Consider the following 18197-nt stretch of genomic DNA (forward strand, 5'->3'; position numbering starts at 1 on the left):
TGATTACCTTATAAATGACAGTCACAGTGGTTACCTTATAAATGACTGTCACAGTGATTACCTTATAAATGACAGTCACAGTGATTACCTTATAAATGACAGTCACGGTGGTTACCTTATAAATGACAGTCATGGTGTTTACCTTATAAATGACAGTCATGGCGGCGGTTACCTTATTAATGGCAGTCACAGTGGTTACCTTATAAATGACAGTCACAGTGATTACCTTATTAATGCCAGTCACAGTGGTTACCTTATAAATGACAGTCACAGTGGTTACCTTATTAATGCCAGTCACAGTGGTTACCTTATAAATGACAGTCACAGTGGTTACTTTATTAATGCCAGTCACAGTGGTTACCATATAAATGACAGTCACAGTGGATACCTTATAAATGACAGTCACAGTGATTACCTTATAAATGACAGTCATGGTGGTTACCTTATAAATGACAGTCATGGCGGTTACCTTATAAATGACAGTCACAGTGGTTACCTTATAAATGACAGTCACAGTGATTACCTTATAAATGACAGTCATGGTGGTTACCTTATAAATGACAGTCACGGTGGTTACCTTATAAATGACAGTCATGGTGTTTACCTTATAAATGACAGTCATGGCGGCGGTTACCTTATAAATGACAGTCACAGTGGTTACCTTATAAATGACAGTCACAGTGATTACCTTATTAATGCCAGTCACAGTGGTTACCTTATAAATGACAGTCACAGTGGTTACCTTATTATTGCCAGTCACAGTGGTTACCTTATAAATGACAGTCACAGTGGTTACCTTATAAATGACAGTCACGGTGATTACCTTATAAATGACAGTCATGGTGGTTAACTTATAAATGACAGTCATGGTCGTTACCTTATAAATGACAGTCATGGCGGTTACCTTATAAATGACAGTCACAGTGGTTACCTTATAAATGACAGTCACAGTGGTTACCTTATTAATGACAGTCACAGTGGTTACCTTATAAATGACAGTCACAGTGACTACCTTATTAATGACACTCACAGTGGTTACCTTATAAATGACAGTCACAGTGGTTACCTTATTAATGACAGTCACAGTGATTACCTTATTAATGACAGTCACAGTGGTTACCTTATAAATGACAGTCACAGTGGTTACCTTATAAATGACATTCAGCATAAATCACTGTGAATGAACATTAAGAACAAGAAACCTGCAACATGTTTAGTTTTCAGAATTATTGTCTATTGGTTGTTTGCTACGTTAAAGTTGATTAAAAACCTTTGAGTGGAGGTCACATGTTTCCTGTCTAGTGGAGCTCCAGTCTGCAGCCAGACACCTTTGAAATTTAGTGGTATCTCCTATAATTTAAATGCAACTGTTAAAGGAACAGAAAAGTGAAACTTAAAGGGACACTCAATCAAAATTAAACTTTCATTATTCAGATAGAGCATGCCATTTTAAACAACTTTCCAATTTACTTCCATTAACAAAATGTGCACAGTCTTTTTATATTTAAACGTTTTGAGTCACCAGCTCCTACCGAGCATGTGCAAGAATAAGTGTGTATGCATTTGTGAATGGCTGATGGCTGTCACATGGTAAGTGTATGAATTTGTGATTGGCTGGTGGCTGTCACATGGTACAGTCGGAGTGGAAAAAGACAACTTTTAAAATTGTCAGAAAAAAATTCTACTACTCATTTGAAGTTCAGACTAAGTGCTATTGCATTGTCTTGTTATCTTGCATTTGTTGATTATGCAAATGCAAATCTACTGTGTTGACTGGCCCTTTAACATATGCCTGGGTATAATTCAATTTTAAATAGAAGCCTTTTTGCAATATATTTCCATAAGGGATAAACCTCCTATTACGTCTTTCTTGTACCAACAAATTGAATAAATAAAGACACTTGACAACAGGTTATATGGGCTAAAGACCGGTCACGGTCACATTTATTAATAACAATAAGCCTTTAAAACTAGGCTTATTCAACTATGCCAAATAGGCAACTTTAAATAGATATATAACGAACTATATTAGTTCTTCGCTGGTGGCGGCCAAGACTAGCTAAATTAACCCTTACTGACAGACGGCCAGGGCCCTACACGGTGTTTGCAACGTGGCAGGCTGCCACGCCCAATTGGCAGGGAGAGAGAGCTGTAAGCTATAGAGGTATTTGCCTAAGATTCGTAGGGGGGAGCAACCCCTAGGTCGGCACCTAGCGGGTGTCACCTCCCCCATCCCATGACATCACTCATCTCGCCCCCTGCCCGCTCTCTAGGCCCTGACCGACCGCCACAAGAGTCAACCTCTTGCCGCCACAACTGACTAGCTCCTATAACAACATATAAATATACCTAACCAGAATTCTTTTTTTTTTTTTTTTTTTAAACTAAACCACTTAAACAAACAATAAAAGTGCTTTTCGAATGTCAGCTAGAAATATGTCCAGACCCTCTTCCGTGAGGTGAACGCCGTCCTTGCGGTAAAGAGCCTTATTGTCAGCCGTTATTGCATCATGCCTAATGGCAAAACCACCTAACGCCATGACCGTTCTCCCCATCTCCCTGTTAAGCTTCTTCCTAACATTGTATGCAGCCCTCTGATTCACAATGTATCGCCAACACAGTCATGCAACCACGTTGGACCAACCAATCCTGACATCAGCGAGCCAAGCACACACCCAGCGGACATCTGAAGCCATCCTCCTGATCAAGTCCAATACAGGAACCGACCCCATGTCGTTCCCCCCCAGATGCAAAACAATGATATGGGGCTGACCCCACCTCCTATGTGCATCCTGGAGCAAAGCAGGTAATTCTTCCCAGGTTAACCCTCTGCGCCCTAGCCACCGCACACTAGCTCTGGATCTTGAAATCCCCAATTGCTGTCCATCCGGCCGCTGCGATGCCCTGATGGACGCCCAGTGCACAAAGGAATGACCCACTATCCAGACACGCTTCGTGGGTGCAGCCCTACCTGCAACACAGATACACAACTGAACCAACTACAAGGAAAAGGAAAACAATCATTCCCAAAACTTAACAAGACTCACCCTGAATGTATGACTTAAATCTCCCCGATTTCCAGCGCCCCAAACTCTTGATGCCAGCCTCCGACACCCCATTGCTAGCTGCGCTAGTAGCCACCCCGATCCGGAATGAATGGGGGGCAATTCGCAAAGGATCCAGCCCAGCAGCGGCCGCTGCCAAGGATAGAACCTTCTTAAATTGGTATAGAGATAAGGCAGAGCCATCTTCGTGGATAAGGAGCTGCCGAAAACCTTTCGGCCGAACCTCACAATAAGCCTCATAGTTCCGAACCGGGCAGCACTCCGGAAAATCATGCTTCCTCAAAGGGAGCCATGCACCCTTACCTAGAGGATCCGTTTTAGACCTAGGTACAAGGAGCAACAGACCATCCTCTGACGGCTGAACATGCTCCCATTGTATCCCACCCTTGGTATCGCTTTTTGATGAAGCTGCCACTTCACCAATCCTCAAAGCCCCCGCTAGAGCAATTGAGAATGCTGTCCTAAATAACAAAACCTCAAACTTTGAAGCGCAAACCGACCGCAGAGCGCCCACCAATGCCTTCAACCGTAAGGGTGTGATAGGCTCCCTGCGATCGTTCACTCAAGGGGACAACCGACCCCATCCTTTCATTACCTGCTTCACCAGGAATGACCGCGAAAAATCCACTATGCCGAGTGACTTATTAAAGAAAGAGACGACCGTTAACCTACTCTGCGCCGACAGCCTAGAGACACCTTGCTTATGTAACTCCGGTAGCCATTCCAGCACCTGTACCTGCGTAGCCCTCTGCACGGAGAACCCTTGCTGGTCGGCGAAGCAGACCCACGATCTCCAGTGTTTCTCATAAGCACCCCAAGTCTTAGGAGCCAAGGACGCCCGTACTAGGGGAAGGACACTTTCCCAACCCCCGCCATCTGCCAAAGAAATTGAGGGCAAATTAGACCTGTGCTTGCTGCCATTGGCGCAACCCTCCTAAACTGACCCCACTGAAATCTAGAGAGAGCATCGGCTATGACGTTATGCACCCCCGGGACATGACGTGCCGTGAACCGTACATTCAACTGCAAGCAGCGCAACACCAGGTGTCGCAGATACGTGACCATCCTGGGTGACGAAGCCGACAACCGGTTTATGGCATAAACAACACTCATGTTGTCTGACCAAAAAAACACCGCCCGATTTGCCAGCTGCTGCCCCCATAGTTCTATTGCTACTATGATCGGAAAAAGTTCCAATAAAGTTAGGTTTTTGGTTAAACCAGCCGAAACCCAATCCTCAGGCCATGGAGCCGTGCTCCATTCGCCCGCAAGGTAAGCCCCATAACCGTAGCCCCCTGCCGCATCCGTAAATAGGTGCAACACTTGATTGGAAATAGGGCCTTCCCTCCATAGGCAAACCCCGTTAAATTTCTTTAGAAATTCCTCCCAGACGCTGAGGTCGTCCCTCATCTCTGCGGACACCTCTATCCTCGATCGCCGCGCATTAGGGCCCTGCAGCCGACTCTCCAACCGCCTGTTAAATACCCTCCCCATGGGTATAGCCCTGCCAGCAAAGTTCAGCAGTCCCAACAAAGACTGCAACTCTTTAAGAGAGATAGAGCTGGCTTTACGCACCGACAAAACCACCTGCAATAGGCGGTCGACCTTGTCTTGTGGCAATCTACAAACCCCAGCCGCGGTATCGATTTCGATCCCGAGGAAAGTGAGACGCGTACAGGGGCCCTGTGTCTTGTCATCAGCTAGAGGCACTCCAAATCTACCCATCATCTCTTGCATGACCACCATCATGCGTGCGCATTCCTCCGAATCCGCCTCACCCACCAGCAAAAAATCGTCTGGGGGTGGGGCCGTGGCCCACTACCTAGACTCCCACTGCACTACCCAGTGCAGAAAGGAACTAAAGCATTCGAACAGTGCACATGAAAGCGAGCATCCCATGGGAAGACATTTATCCACATAGAATGCCCCATCCACCTTCATGCCCATAAGCTTGAAGGCCGACGGGTGCAGGGGGAGTAAACGAAACGCTGACTCTATGTCCAGTTTCGCCATTAAGGCCCTCGCCCCTTTGCCCCTGACAATCCCGAACGCGTCATCAAAGGACTGGTAATGCACTGAACTCGCTTCAGGGTCAATGGCATCATTCACTGACCCCCCTCTCGGGAAAGACAAATGATGAATGAGCCTGAACTTGCCCGTGTCCTTCTTGGGGACCACCCCCAATGGAGACACCACCAAATCCGCCAGTGGCTTATCCCAGAATGGGCCAACCACTCTCCCCAAGGCAACTTCCTTGCCCAGCTTCTCCCGGACCACACCCGGAAATTCGTAAGCCGACTTGAGGTTTCTGTGTATTACAGAACCCTGCACGGCCCCTTCTACCGGAATATAGAACCCCTCCCGCAACCCCGACCAGAGCAAATGCGCTGCCCTCCGATCGGAGTACCGAGCCAGCCAAGGCTCCATGGCTTCCGCTCTAAGAGGGGTTGGGGCCCTTGTACCCAGGGCCCCCTCTGGGGGAAGTCTTATCTGCCCCAGACTCCCTGCGCTTGCTACAATCTGCCCCTGGGTGTGGACCGCTACAGAATTTGCAGATGTGACGAAAGGAGCAGCCAGCCCCCCTGTCACATTGCTTATCCTGGAACTTCCAGCATTCCCTGCCGCGCCTCTTTTGTTTCGGCGCCAATCTATTAGGACCTTGGCAAGGAACAGGGGAGCCTAACGCCCCCCCTTCCACACCCAGCTTTGACCACAGGTCAAGATCCTTAGTCCCGAAATGCAGGAGAGGGTTACCCACCATCTTCCTGCGAAACGCCATATCATATTCCCGCCATGCGCCTTCTTTAAATCTGGCACGGATATCATCGATCGTGTCCTCATATTTGAAGAGAAGCACGGGTAAGTATCCCCGTGCGCTACTACCTTCCTGGGCAAAGGAAGGTCTCCCCCGGCATGGACACAAAGCTAGCATCCTGAGGGGGAGGGACCACCCGACCAAGATCAACCGGTGACCCCTTACCTTTCGCCTGCGCCGCTACCAGCTTCTTAATCATCTTGAACATCTCCTTCTGCCCCTTACCCACTAGCCCTAAGTCACCCTCACTCTCAGAACCAGACCCACTAGAGGATGATCCTAGCCCAGTGTGTGCAGATGTGTGTAAAAGGAACTCACCACTGGGGGCCAAAGGTGGCGCAGCTCCAGAAGGCAGACGCTGACTCCTGTCCTCTGCAGCTGCTGTGGATGAGACTGCCGCCGGCACAGGACCCTGACTGGAAGAAGCAGCCACAGTTGACACCGTCTGATCCATAACGAGCGCCTGTGGAAATAAAACAGATTGGGGAGTACTCCGCGCTGATGACTGAGCCCCTGAGGGGCCCCCAACCTGCTCCCTGGACAAACACACACCTAACGCAGCAGACACAGCCTTACGTATCATCTCCTCTGTCACGCCAGCAGATTGCCCATGCAGACCACTCACAGAGCCCACAGATTCACCTCTAATGCCCTGCGAAACATGTGAACCAGTATCCCGTTGCCTAGTTCCCCCTGAAGCAGTACCCACAACATCCAAGAATTCCGTGTCACCCACAGTATCCCCTTGGTCCACCACAGTTATACCCCTGTGGCTCACACCCAGACACACACCATGCCCAGCTGGCACCCCCGGATACACACCCGGAGCTACACCCTGCGCATTCATACCCCCATGAGCAACAGCAGGAGACCCCTGCACAATTATACCCCTGTGCAACACACCCGTAGGCACACCCTGAACATTCGCACACCTGTGTGGCCCACCCGGCGAGCCCTGTGAAGTGCGATTGCCGAAGGCGCCCTGCCTTTTAAGTTTTGCAATAGTGGCCCGCCTACCGCCCACTGCTTTGCCTGTTGCCTTCCTAGCCTGGCCTGTTTGAGGCCCACCTCTGCCCCCCCCGGCTGCCTCAGGAGCTCGACCACCCGCACGGAGACTCCCCAACTTACTATTCCGAGCTCCATGCGGTGATCTGCTCCTGGTACCTGACCGCAGCCGTGCACGTCCGCGCTCCTCCCCAACTGACTCGTCACTGAGGGAGGAAGCGCGCAACGTGACGGCAGAAGGGGCGGAGCTACGCCCCGACGCGGGCCCAGGCATCTGAAGAGCCCGGACCACGTGGGCAGCCCGCGCTCCTTCCGAACTTGCTCCCACTATACCCAGGCCCCCTTGGGGGGTCTCACCCCAGAGGGCCTGAGCCAACGAGAGTACAGATGCCAAGGCCGCGGGAGGCAGGGCCCCAAGCTGCTGCCAAGACACGTGACCGGCAGCAGCCTGGTCCCCTTGCGGTATCTCCTCCCGGGTCTCAGCATCGAAGAGGCCAGAGGGCTCCTGAACCTCTGGGAATAGCGTAGGGGAATCGGGAGGGGGGTGAATCCGCCCAATAGGGGTAGATGAAGGGATATGGGAAGGACCAGCCTCCTCAATTAGACCCGCTCCCCTAGGACCAATTAACTCAGTCTGGGCCCCTAAACCACCTTGAGGGGGGGAACAGGAGGGACAGGGACAGGAGAGGAACCCTGAGCTCCAGAGCCCGCTGCAGGGGCCCTGGATCCCAGCTTCCCACTGGCCCTTGAAACCCTTGCCTGCAGCACAGGAGCTACCCTAGGCCTAACAACAGGGGAGGGGGTACCACATCCTCTGAGCCTGATCCTCCACTGTCTCTTGCAGCTCCTCTCATGCCTGGAACCACCTTCACCACTTCGCTGTAGCGCTTAGGCGGATTAGACTTCCTCTTAGCACGCTCCATCACCACAGTAGAAGAAAGCTTGCTTGAAGTCTGGAACCAGGAAGAAAAGAGGGCCGGATCCACTGCAGCCAGGACCTATAAAGGTAAGCAGAAACACCGCCCCCCTACATGCAACATTGTAACATTTAGTACCTTCCAGACTTCAACTCAGTTATCCCTTAATTTTGCTACAGGCCCACTAGAGGGCCCTCCACTTCCAGTAGCAAAAATGCTTCTAGTAAAATGTATTATTGCTTTTCAGTGGGTGATACTATGCAACACATATGGCATTTTGACTGGGACAGCACTGGTACACAGCTTGCTTATGCCCTGTGGTTTATGCTTGCAATGACCACTAGAGGCGCTGTTCACTGTGCTGTATACAGTTTGTTCTCAGTCATCTTCTATAGTGACTGCGCAGAGCATGCTGGGTACAGACACACCCTGCAGTTTCCTGTGTTAGAGTCAGGAAGTACAGATGTTATTTAGAGCTGCTGCAGTGACACATGTATGTTATAGGAACAAAAGATGTCTAAAAGTAACCATCATATCTGAGTCTAATTACAATAAATGCTCAGTAATTAAAAGACTGTTTGTCTTTCTCAGTAACTTCAAATATGACATGCCCCACACCTAACTGCCCCCTCTCCCATCCAAGTGTGCCAGCTTCAGTCTGCTTTTTAAAGCCAGTGTAATCCCTGAGTTTACCAGCTACATTATGTCTTCTAATGATCAATTTACAATAATTCCTGGAGTGTGCCAGCAATAGTAAATCTGATCAAAACTAGTTTACAGTAATCCTTGGGTGTGCAAACTATAGTAAAGGCAGCCCTGGATTGGTGCATATGAAGGAGGGGCTTTTTACCCCCGGGCAGGCCAAGTAAAGGATCATGGGGTAGGTGACAGGTCATTGGGAGGCCTTTACTAAGGGGTTATATAGAGTGAGTTATAGGGACAGTCAAGTCCCAAAAAAACTTTCATGTTTCAAATAGGGCATGTAGTTTTAAGCAACTTTCCAATTTACTTTTATCACCAATTTTGCTTTGTTCTCTTGGTATTCTTAGTTGAAAGCTAAACCTAGGAGGTTCATATGCTAATTTCTTAGACCTTGAAGGTCGTCGCTAATCTAAATGCATTTTGATAATTTTTCACCACTAGAGGGCATTAGCTCACATGTTTCGTATAGATAACATTGAGCTCATGCACGTGAATTTACCATGGAGACAGCTCTGATTGGCTAAAATGCAAGTCTGTCAAAAGAACTGATATAAGGGGGCAGTCTGCAGAGGCTTAGATACAAGGTAATTACAGAGGTAAAATGTGTATAATTATGACTGTGATGGTTATGCAAAACTGGGGAATTGGTAATTAAGGGATTATCTATCTTTTAAAACAACACAAATTCTGGTGTTGACTGTCCCTTTAAGGAAGTGAGGGATCCTCCTCATTTCCGGACCGGTAGGTGAGAAGAAGCTAGCTTGAGCTGTTGGTTGCTGCTTCTCACCTTGATACGGAGCTGAAGGTGTCCTTACCTGTTAGTATGGCTCAAGTGTGCGAGGTCTTGGCTGCTGCGACAGCCCTAGCTAAGGAGCTTAGTCCGGGCTGGCTGTTGGATCAGCTGAAGATTGTGGGGGCACTCCCTGGGGCTGATGTAGCTGCGGTGGAGCAGGGGCAGCCTGTGCGGCCCACGAGGCAATCCAGGGCAGCGGAGCAGCTTAGCCCAGATAAGCCAGTAGGGCGATCATGTGGAGGCCAAAGTACTGGAGACCTGGGGGCCGTGGCAGGAGGCCGGTGTTCTAAAATAAGTCGCAACGCATAAGAATGCGTGACCTATGTCACTTCCGGTGACGTGTAATCAGCTGTTGGAGGTGTGTGGCACTCATTGCGCATGCGCAAGAAGCCCAACCTCCTCAAAACAGCTGTTTAAGGCTACGCAACAGGTTGCAGAATTTTATGGCCCGTAATCTTCTTGTGCATGCGCGCACAATGCCGCACATACACACACGGACCTACTCCTCAATCATCAGAGACAAGGCGCAGTCGGCACACTGGCAACATGACCCTATTGGTTGTACAGCCACTGACTTCACGGACACACGGACCAATCAGATAGTACAGTAACGCTTTTTTCCTATGTATTATCTGATCGGTCTGTAGTCCGTTTGATTTGCCCACCTCCATTCAATTTCCAAATTGGTCCATCGTGTACTGCTGACTTTCCGTGCCCGGATGGAGGTGCGTGCTTATGGGGGTTACAGGGGGTACTTATGGGGGTTACAGGGGGGGCTGATGGGGCTTATGTAGGTTACAGAGGGGGTGCTTATGGGGTTACAGGGGGGCTGATGGGGCTTATGTAGGTTTCAGAGGGGGTGCTTATGGGGGTTACAGGGGGGGCTGATGGGGCTTATGTAGGTTACAGAGGGGATGCTTATGGGGTTACAGGGGGGGCTGATGGGGCTTATGAAGGTTACATAGGGGGTAGTGATGTCGTGAATAGTTCGCCGGCGAATAGTTCCCGGCGAACATAGCTTGTTCACGTTCGCCACGGCGGACGAACATATTCGATGTTCGATCCGCCCCCTATTCGTCATCATTGAGTAAACTTTTTTTTTTTTTTTTTTTATATGTTCTGTAACTATTGTTTTTTTTTTTTAATACTCTTTATTGAGGTTTCAAATAAGGCAAAAATACAAAAAAATGTCATTGGAAAAAATACAAATACAGTGTGTAGTTACATTGCATGACATAACATAATCTTGAAATGCACAACAATTGCCTTTAAGACTTTAAACCCACTGAACAATTTAACGGGCCACTCAAGGACCTTATAATGATGTATTGTGGGTATAGTTATAGTAGGTAAATTCAAATAGATTGGGATCACTCTTGGTTCTCAGATGAGAAACGCTGTGTTACTTTTTAAATTTTTTATGATTAACAAAAGAAATGCTAAACAAACCTGCAAAGCTGGGGAGGAAAAATATGGTCATTATCGCATTGCACTGCAGGATATATGAATATGAAAGTAGTCAGGGTGCGGTACAAGCAAGATACACCGCTCAGATCACCCTCCTAAGTTTGGAGGTATATTATTTGAGAATGGGAGGGGGGGGGAGGTGGTCATTATAAAGTAGTAGGTTATTAAGATGTTGAGTATATGCTAGGTCAAAGGGGCACCTACATCAAGGGAGCCATAGGTTCTATGTTTACACAGTTGGCAAAATTTGTAGGGCTTATCTATAATACAGTGCATGAGAAGGGCATAAGTGGTAAGAGTAATGATGCAGGACCTGCCTGCATGAGAAACACTGTATTAATCTGCAAAGTCTCGCTGCGCCTCATGTTATAACATCTTAGCGATTGATAATATACTTATGAACTAAGTAGGCAAAACTATTAGCCAGTGGGTTGTACTCTCTTATATTAATAAATATGCCAGCTGGAATAAGTTAGCTAATATAATGAGCACTACAGTTTGTCTCTGGATACACTGTGTAGGTAACATATAAAATCTGGTAAGTCTAGGCAACAAACGTCACCATAAATAGAAGAGCTATAAGCAGAAGCAAAAAATGGGCTATGCGGGTTGAGCTAGAACCATTATAACATAAAACATACCTATCTATAAGAGGCTGCTGATAAAGTGGTAGGAGGTCCTGTAACTTGGAGTAGCGTGGGAGCAGATGACACACTTTATATAAAATAAATGTCAATATTGGGGGAACGTCATGACAATAAGGGGATGAATCTATTGAACATAATGAATCACCTATATTTCTAGACAGATTAATTGTGAAGGCGCAGCCCCGGCCGCTGGCTACGCCTGTACCACCAAGGTAAAGAGAATAAAACAATGCAAACAGTTGTACATATATACAGGTGCCCATCACTTGAAATAATATCAAGCATTTGATTTAAAAAAAAAGGAATCCCAGTGAAGGCAGAAAAATCTCTGAAAGTAAATAAACTGTAGAACCCCAAATTGTTAAGTGACCAAGGAAGCACTAGGTACTTTATCAAATAGAACTCAGATAGACATACAGATTGTGATATAAGATAGCATATACTGAGTCTTGCAGGCAGGGTAGGGGGAGAACAGTAAGCATCCCCTGCAAATGTTAGTGGGACAAACAGTTAAACATACTGCAGGGAAGCTAACACAGTAGGAAAGTCTTTCAGCCATAGTACAGTTAAGGGTGATCTGTAGGATAAGGAAAATTTGTGAGAGCAAGGGGTCAGGAAACACTCAGGTCCCAGAGTTACCAATGCCATCCTGACTTAATAACACTGTTAAGTTTAAAACAGATGTGTAGGATTTCCATACAAGAAATATGCAAGCAAAATCATCCTCAGTATTCCAAGCCATGATTGCATGGATATACAAAGAGGAAATGTCTACTACAGGGCATGGGCCCTATGCCCTGCAGTATTAAACATAGAAACCTGACAGACAGTTGGGCACACACATAATGACAAAGTGTTTCAAGGTAAGTATAGCATAGGAAGTGTGTCTGGGTTATACCTACTGAAGGTGAAATATGCACTGGATCCTGGCTTTGAACATTGGAACACTAAAGATCCTACTAGCATTTATATATGTATATTTATATCTATATTCTGCAGGGGTATTCAATAGGATCTAGTATATAACACTGTGGGGTTATGCTTCTATGCCAGACTCAATATGCTGTAGCAAAAATAATGAACTGTATGCAGTGAGTAGTGGTACCAGGCTAAGAGAAAATTAAAAACAAAAACAAATAACAGGCTCAACCAACATGTAAACACATGTGAAACTGTAGTGAGAGCATTACCCTCCTGCAACAATGCCGGTTTTATGTCACAGAAGTTCAACAAAGGTTCTGCTGCTGACCCCTTTCAGGACAGGTTAAGTTCGCTGAAATGCACTCTGTCAGCCTCTCACGCTGACTTTGCCAGGGTCCCACTGCAGCTGCATCAAACATTGAGTACGATGGTAGGAACAAGGTTGATCTATGAATACTCCCTGTCGAGTTTTATGTCCCATCAAACGCAGCCTCTGAGTGCCTAGAGCTCCTTTCGGTAACAGCCCGTTGTGTGCACCATCAGCGGCAAATGTAGCCTGTGAAGTCATCGCCTTTAGGGTTTGCACTAGAGGCCTGAGAACCGGAGCCGGGATCCCAGGCCCCAATATCACCGCCACATCTGCCGCTCCTGGCTTCACTTTTCCATCTTGCCCCCACAAGCTTGCCTTCGCTTGTACTGCCACATGCTCCTCTAATCGGTGTTTAGACCCTTGGCGTGTTGGGCTTCCATCCGCTCTCCCAGGAGAGCTAGGAGTGCGCAGTAAGTGTTGGAACTCTGGAGCCGCCCCACTTGTTCCTTCGCCATCGGCAGTGTATAAGCACTCCTCTATCAAGGTCTCAGTGCTAGCCACGGGTCCGGACGCTACAGTCAGGGTGTCTGTAAGCCCAAATTCATATGATTCTAAGAGTCTGCTAATGGCAGATAAGATCTGGCGAGCGCTCTCCATTATTTTTAGCACTGGGCCACGTGGCCCTCGATATGGCTGTTGTCTATGAGGGCTATATTCAGGCTGCCGGTCTCACTAGTAGATTGTTGCACTGTCAGGGAAAATCGGCACCCTCTCTAGCTTATAGCTAAGCAATTAGCCTCCAGTTTCTTGATTTTAATTAAAGTCTTAGTGCAGATTTGTAGTGAGTAGAGCCGGAGCTCTATAAGCATGCAACCATTCCTCTAGGCTGCTGGCTCCGCCCTGTCATCATTGAGTAAACTTTGACCCTGTACCTCACAGTCAGCAGACACATTCCAGCCAATCAGCAGCAGACCCTCCCTCCCAGACCCTCCCACCTCCTGGACAGCATCCATTTTAGATTCATTTGGAAGCTGCATTCTTAGGGACAGTGTAGCTGCTGCTGATTTAATAGGGAAATTGATAGCTAGGCTAGTGTATTCAGTGTCCACTACAGTCCTGAAGGACTCATCTGATCTCTGCTGTGAGGACAGCAGCCCAAAAAGCCCTTTTTAGGGCTAGAACATCAGTCTGCTTTTTTTTTTCCTGTGTAATCTAATTGCAGTTGCCTGCCTGCCTGCCAGCGTGTGTGTCAGGCTCACAGCGTATACTGTGCCCACTTGCCCAGTGCCAGCACTCATATCTGGTGTGGCATATGGTGGGGGTTGGTCTGTGGGGGGGGAAGCTACACTACAGAAACCCCCCCCCCCAGAAAAAAACTACTTTTTTTTGCAAACTGGGCAAGATGGCCACCAATAAGGCAGATGGGGAGGGTTAGAGAGCTGTTTTGGGGGATCAGGGAGGTTGGGGGCTATGCTACACCACAACATATGTAAATATGCTAAAAAACAAATTAAAACAAATTAAAAACCTTTTATTTTACTACTGGCAGACTTTCTGCCAGTACTTAAGATAGCAGGGACAATTGTGGGGTGGGGGAGGGAAGGGAGCTGTTTGGGAGGGATCAGGGGGTCTGATGTGTCAGGTGGGAGGCTGATCTCTACACTAAAGCTAAAATTAACCCTGCAAGCTCCCTACAAACTACCTAATTAACCCCTTCACTGCTAGCCATAATACACGTGTGATGCGCAGCAGCATTTAGCGGCCTTCTAATTACCAGAAATCAACACCAAAGTCATATATGTCTGCTATTTCTGAACAAAGGGGATCCCAGAGAAGCATTTACAACCATTTGTGCCATAATTGCACAAGCTGTTTGTAAATAATTTCAGTGAGAAACCTAAAATTGCGAAAAAATGTAAGTTTTTTTTAAATTTGATTGCATTTGGCGGTGAAATGGTGGCATTAAATATACCAAAATGGGCCTAGATCAATACTTTGGGTTGTCTACTACACTACACTTAAGCTAAAATTAACTCTACAAGCTGCCTACATGCTCCCTAATTAACCCCTTCACTGCTGGGCATAAAACACGTGTGGTGCGCAGTGGCATTTAGCAGCCTTCTAATTACCAAAAAGCAACGCCAAAGCCATATAAGTTCGCTATTTCTGAACAAAGGGGATCCCAGAGAAGCATTTACAACCATTTATGCCATAATTGTATAAGTTGTTTGTAAATAATTTCTGTGAGAAACCTAAAGTTTGTGAAAAAGTGAACAATTTTTTTTTATTTGATCGCATTTGGCGGTGAAATGGTGGCATGAAATATACCAAAATGGGCCTAGATCAATACTTTGGGATGTCTTCTAAAAAAATATATATACATGTCATGGGATATTCAGGTATTCCTGACCGATATCAGGGTTCCATTGTAACTAGTGCTCATTTTGAAAAAAAGTGGTTTTGAAATAGCAAAGTGCTTCTTGTATTTATTTCCCTATAACTTGCAAAAAAAGCAAAAAAAGCAAAGAACATATTAACATTGGGTATTTCTAAACTCAGGACAAAATTTAGAAACTATTTAGATGTTGTACCCGCTGCGGGAGTTTGGTCTGTCACTGTGAAGCGGTCGTAACCCTTACACTACCTGATCGATACAACATCATACCTGATGTTGTCAGGACAATCTTTAACACAGGGCAAAAGGGGCAGTTGCCCTGGGCCCAGTCTTTGTTGAGGGGCCCTAGAGTCCTAAAAAAAAAAAAAAAAAAAAAAAAAAAAAATTTTTTTTTTTTTTTTTTTTTTTTAGTTTATGCCAGACTGCTGATGTCATGTGACATGGGACACACACACAGTCAGTTCTAATATTGTCACAGTCAAAAGTTCTCTGCTTATATTTATTTGTGAGAAACTGTGCCAGACCGTGCCGATGTCATGTGACATTCCAAGCTAGTGCCATGTGCTGTTTTAGATGTGCACTGTGCAGCACTGGATGCTAAGCCCTAACTAGGCATCCAGTCAATCCAACTGCATCAGAAAAGGTCCTGCTGGGGTTACCACTGTTACCAGGTAACTGCTCTGGTGGTGGGGATTGTTTCTGGGTAGGGCTCACTATAGGTGCATGCAGCAAAAAGCTGGAGTGGCAGGCACGTGAGGATTTGAGCATCTGTGCAGCTGCACACACCACTCTCTTCAGTCTTGAGGCTGTGTGACTCGTCTGTATCCATGCAGCCTTGGGCAGACAGCATCCAGTCTGCTGGTCCCCTTAGCCCTGCTCTTTCTGCTGTGGCTCTAAGAACAACTAACTGAAGTTTGTTAGGAAAACAGTGCTTTGTAGAAAGGTGTCAGTGGGAAGAATAAGTGAGTGTACACATGCCCCTCCCCCATGCAGCATTGTCTAGTGCAGGATGAGAGGGAACTTGTTCCTAGCAAAGTAGTGACATGTGCTTCTGTGGCTGATGTATAGTGTCATGCTGATACTTCACACATTAAGGTAAGGTTTATTTTTATAGTTTTTATTTCTCTCTGTTTCAGATTTTACAGCTTCCCATAGTAGTTCTACTGTTCCAGTCAGTAAACGTATATCTGTCTGCACCTCTATGCTTCCGCCTCAGTCTTTACCTTGCTTTGCTCCTGTTGGCTGCCCTAAATCTCTTTAACCAGCTAACCTCACACCAGAATCACATTCAAAAGCATATTAAATTAATCCAGAGTGGAGGAATTTATATATTTATTTACTTATTAGTACTGCTTAGGTCCAGTTTCACATATTGCAATTTTTTTTTAATGAGGCTAATAATGTAAAAAAAATATATAAAATAAATTGATTTAGTTGTTTTTTGGGATGTTGGGGTGGAGAGCGAAATTGCATGGGGGGGGGGCCCAAGAAAATGTTTGCCCAGGGTCCAGTCAGTATTAAAGACGGCCCTGGATGTTGTAAAGCACGTTATTCCAAACAATTTAGGAATGTTAGGTGATTTAAGCCCTTTATGGATTAAAACCAGACTCTGCATCAACTATGTAATTTTCCATGGGAGTTTTGCCATGGATCCCCCTCCGGCATGCCACAGTCCAGGTGTTAGTCCCCTTGAAACCACTTTTCCATCACTATTGTGGCCAGAAAGAGTCCCTATAGGTTTTAAAATTTGCCTGCCTATTGAAGTCTATGGCGGTTTTATGTTCGCGACATCACTAACAGGGGGTGCTTATAGGGGTTACAGGGGGAGCTGATGGGGCTTATGTAGGTTACACAGGGGGTGCTTATGGGGGTTACAGGGGGGGCTGATGGGGCTTATGTAGGTTACAGAGGGGGTGGTTATGGGAGTTACAGGGGGGCTGATAGGGCTTATGTAGGTTACAGAGGGGGTGCTTATGGGGTTTACAGGGGGGCTGATGGGGCTTATGTAGGTTACAGAGGGGGTGCTTATGGGGGTTACGGGGGGCTGATGGGACTTATGTAGTTTACAGTGGGGGTGCTTCTGGGGGTTACAGGGGGTTGATGGGGCTTATGTAGTTTACAGAGGGGGTGCTTCTGGGGGTTACAGGGGGGCTGATGGGGCTTATGTAGTTTACACAGGGGGTGCTTATGGGGGTTACAGGGGGGGCTAATGGGGGCTGATGGGGCTTATGTAGTTTACAGTGGGGGTGCTTCTGGGGGTTACAGGGGGTTGATGGGGCTTATGTAGTTTACAGAGGGGGTGCTTCTGGGGGTTACAGGGGGGCTGATGGGGCTTATGTAGTTTACACAGGGGGTGCTTATGGGGGTTACAGGGGGGGCTAATGGGGGCTGATGGGGCTTATGTAGGTTACAGAGGGGGTGCTTATGGGGGTTACAGGGGGGCTGATAGGGCTTATGTAGGTTACAGAGGGGGTGCTTATGGGGTTACAGGGGGGCTGATAGGGCTTATGTAGGTTACAGAGGGGGTGCTTATGGGGTTTACAGGGGGGGCTGATGGGGCTTATGTAGGTTACAGAGGGGGTGCTTATGGGGGTTTCGGGGGGGCTGATGGGACTTATGTAGTTACAGAGGGGGTGCTTCTGGGGGTTACAGGGGGCTGATGGGGCTTATGTAGGTTACACAGGGGGTGCTTATGGGGGTTACAGGGGGGTGCTGATGGGGCTTATGTAGGTTACAGAGGGGGTGCTTATAGGGGTTAAAGGGGGGCTGATGGGGCTTATGTAGGTTACAGAGGGGGTGCTTCTGGGGGTTACAGGGGGGCTGATGGGGCTTATGTAGTTTACAGAGGGGGTGCTTCTTGGGGTTACAGGGGGGGCTGATGGGGCTTATGTAGTTTACAGAGGGGGGGTGCTTACGGGGGTTACAGGGGGGCTGATGGGCTTATGTAGGTTACAGAGGGGGTGCTTATGGGGGTTACAGGGGTGCTAATGGGGCTTATGTAGGTTACAGAGGGGTTGCTTATGGGGGTTACAGGGGGGCTGATGGGGCTTATGTAGGTTACACAGGGGGTGCTTATAGGGATTACAGGGGGGCTGATGGGGCTTATGTAGGTTACACAGGGGGCGCTTATGGTGCTTTAATGGGGGCACTGGTGCTTATG

Source organism: Bombina bombina, chromosome 7 (genome assembly GCF_027579735.1).
Source record: "Bombina bombina isolate aBomBom1 chromosome 7, aBomBom1.pri, whole genome shotgun sequence".
Classification (NCBI taxonomy): Eukaryota; Metazoa; Chordata; class Amphibia; order Anura; family Bombinatoridae; genus Bombina; species Bombina bombina.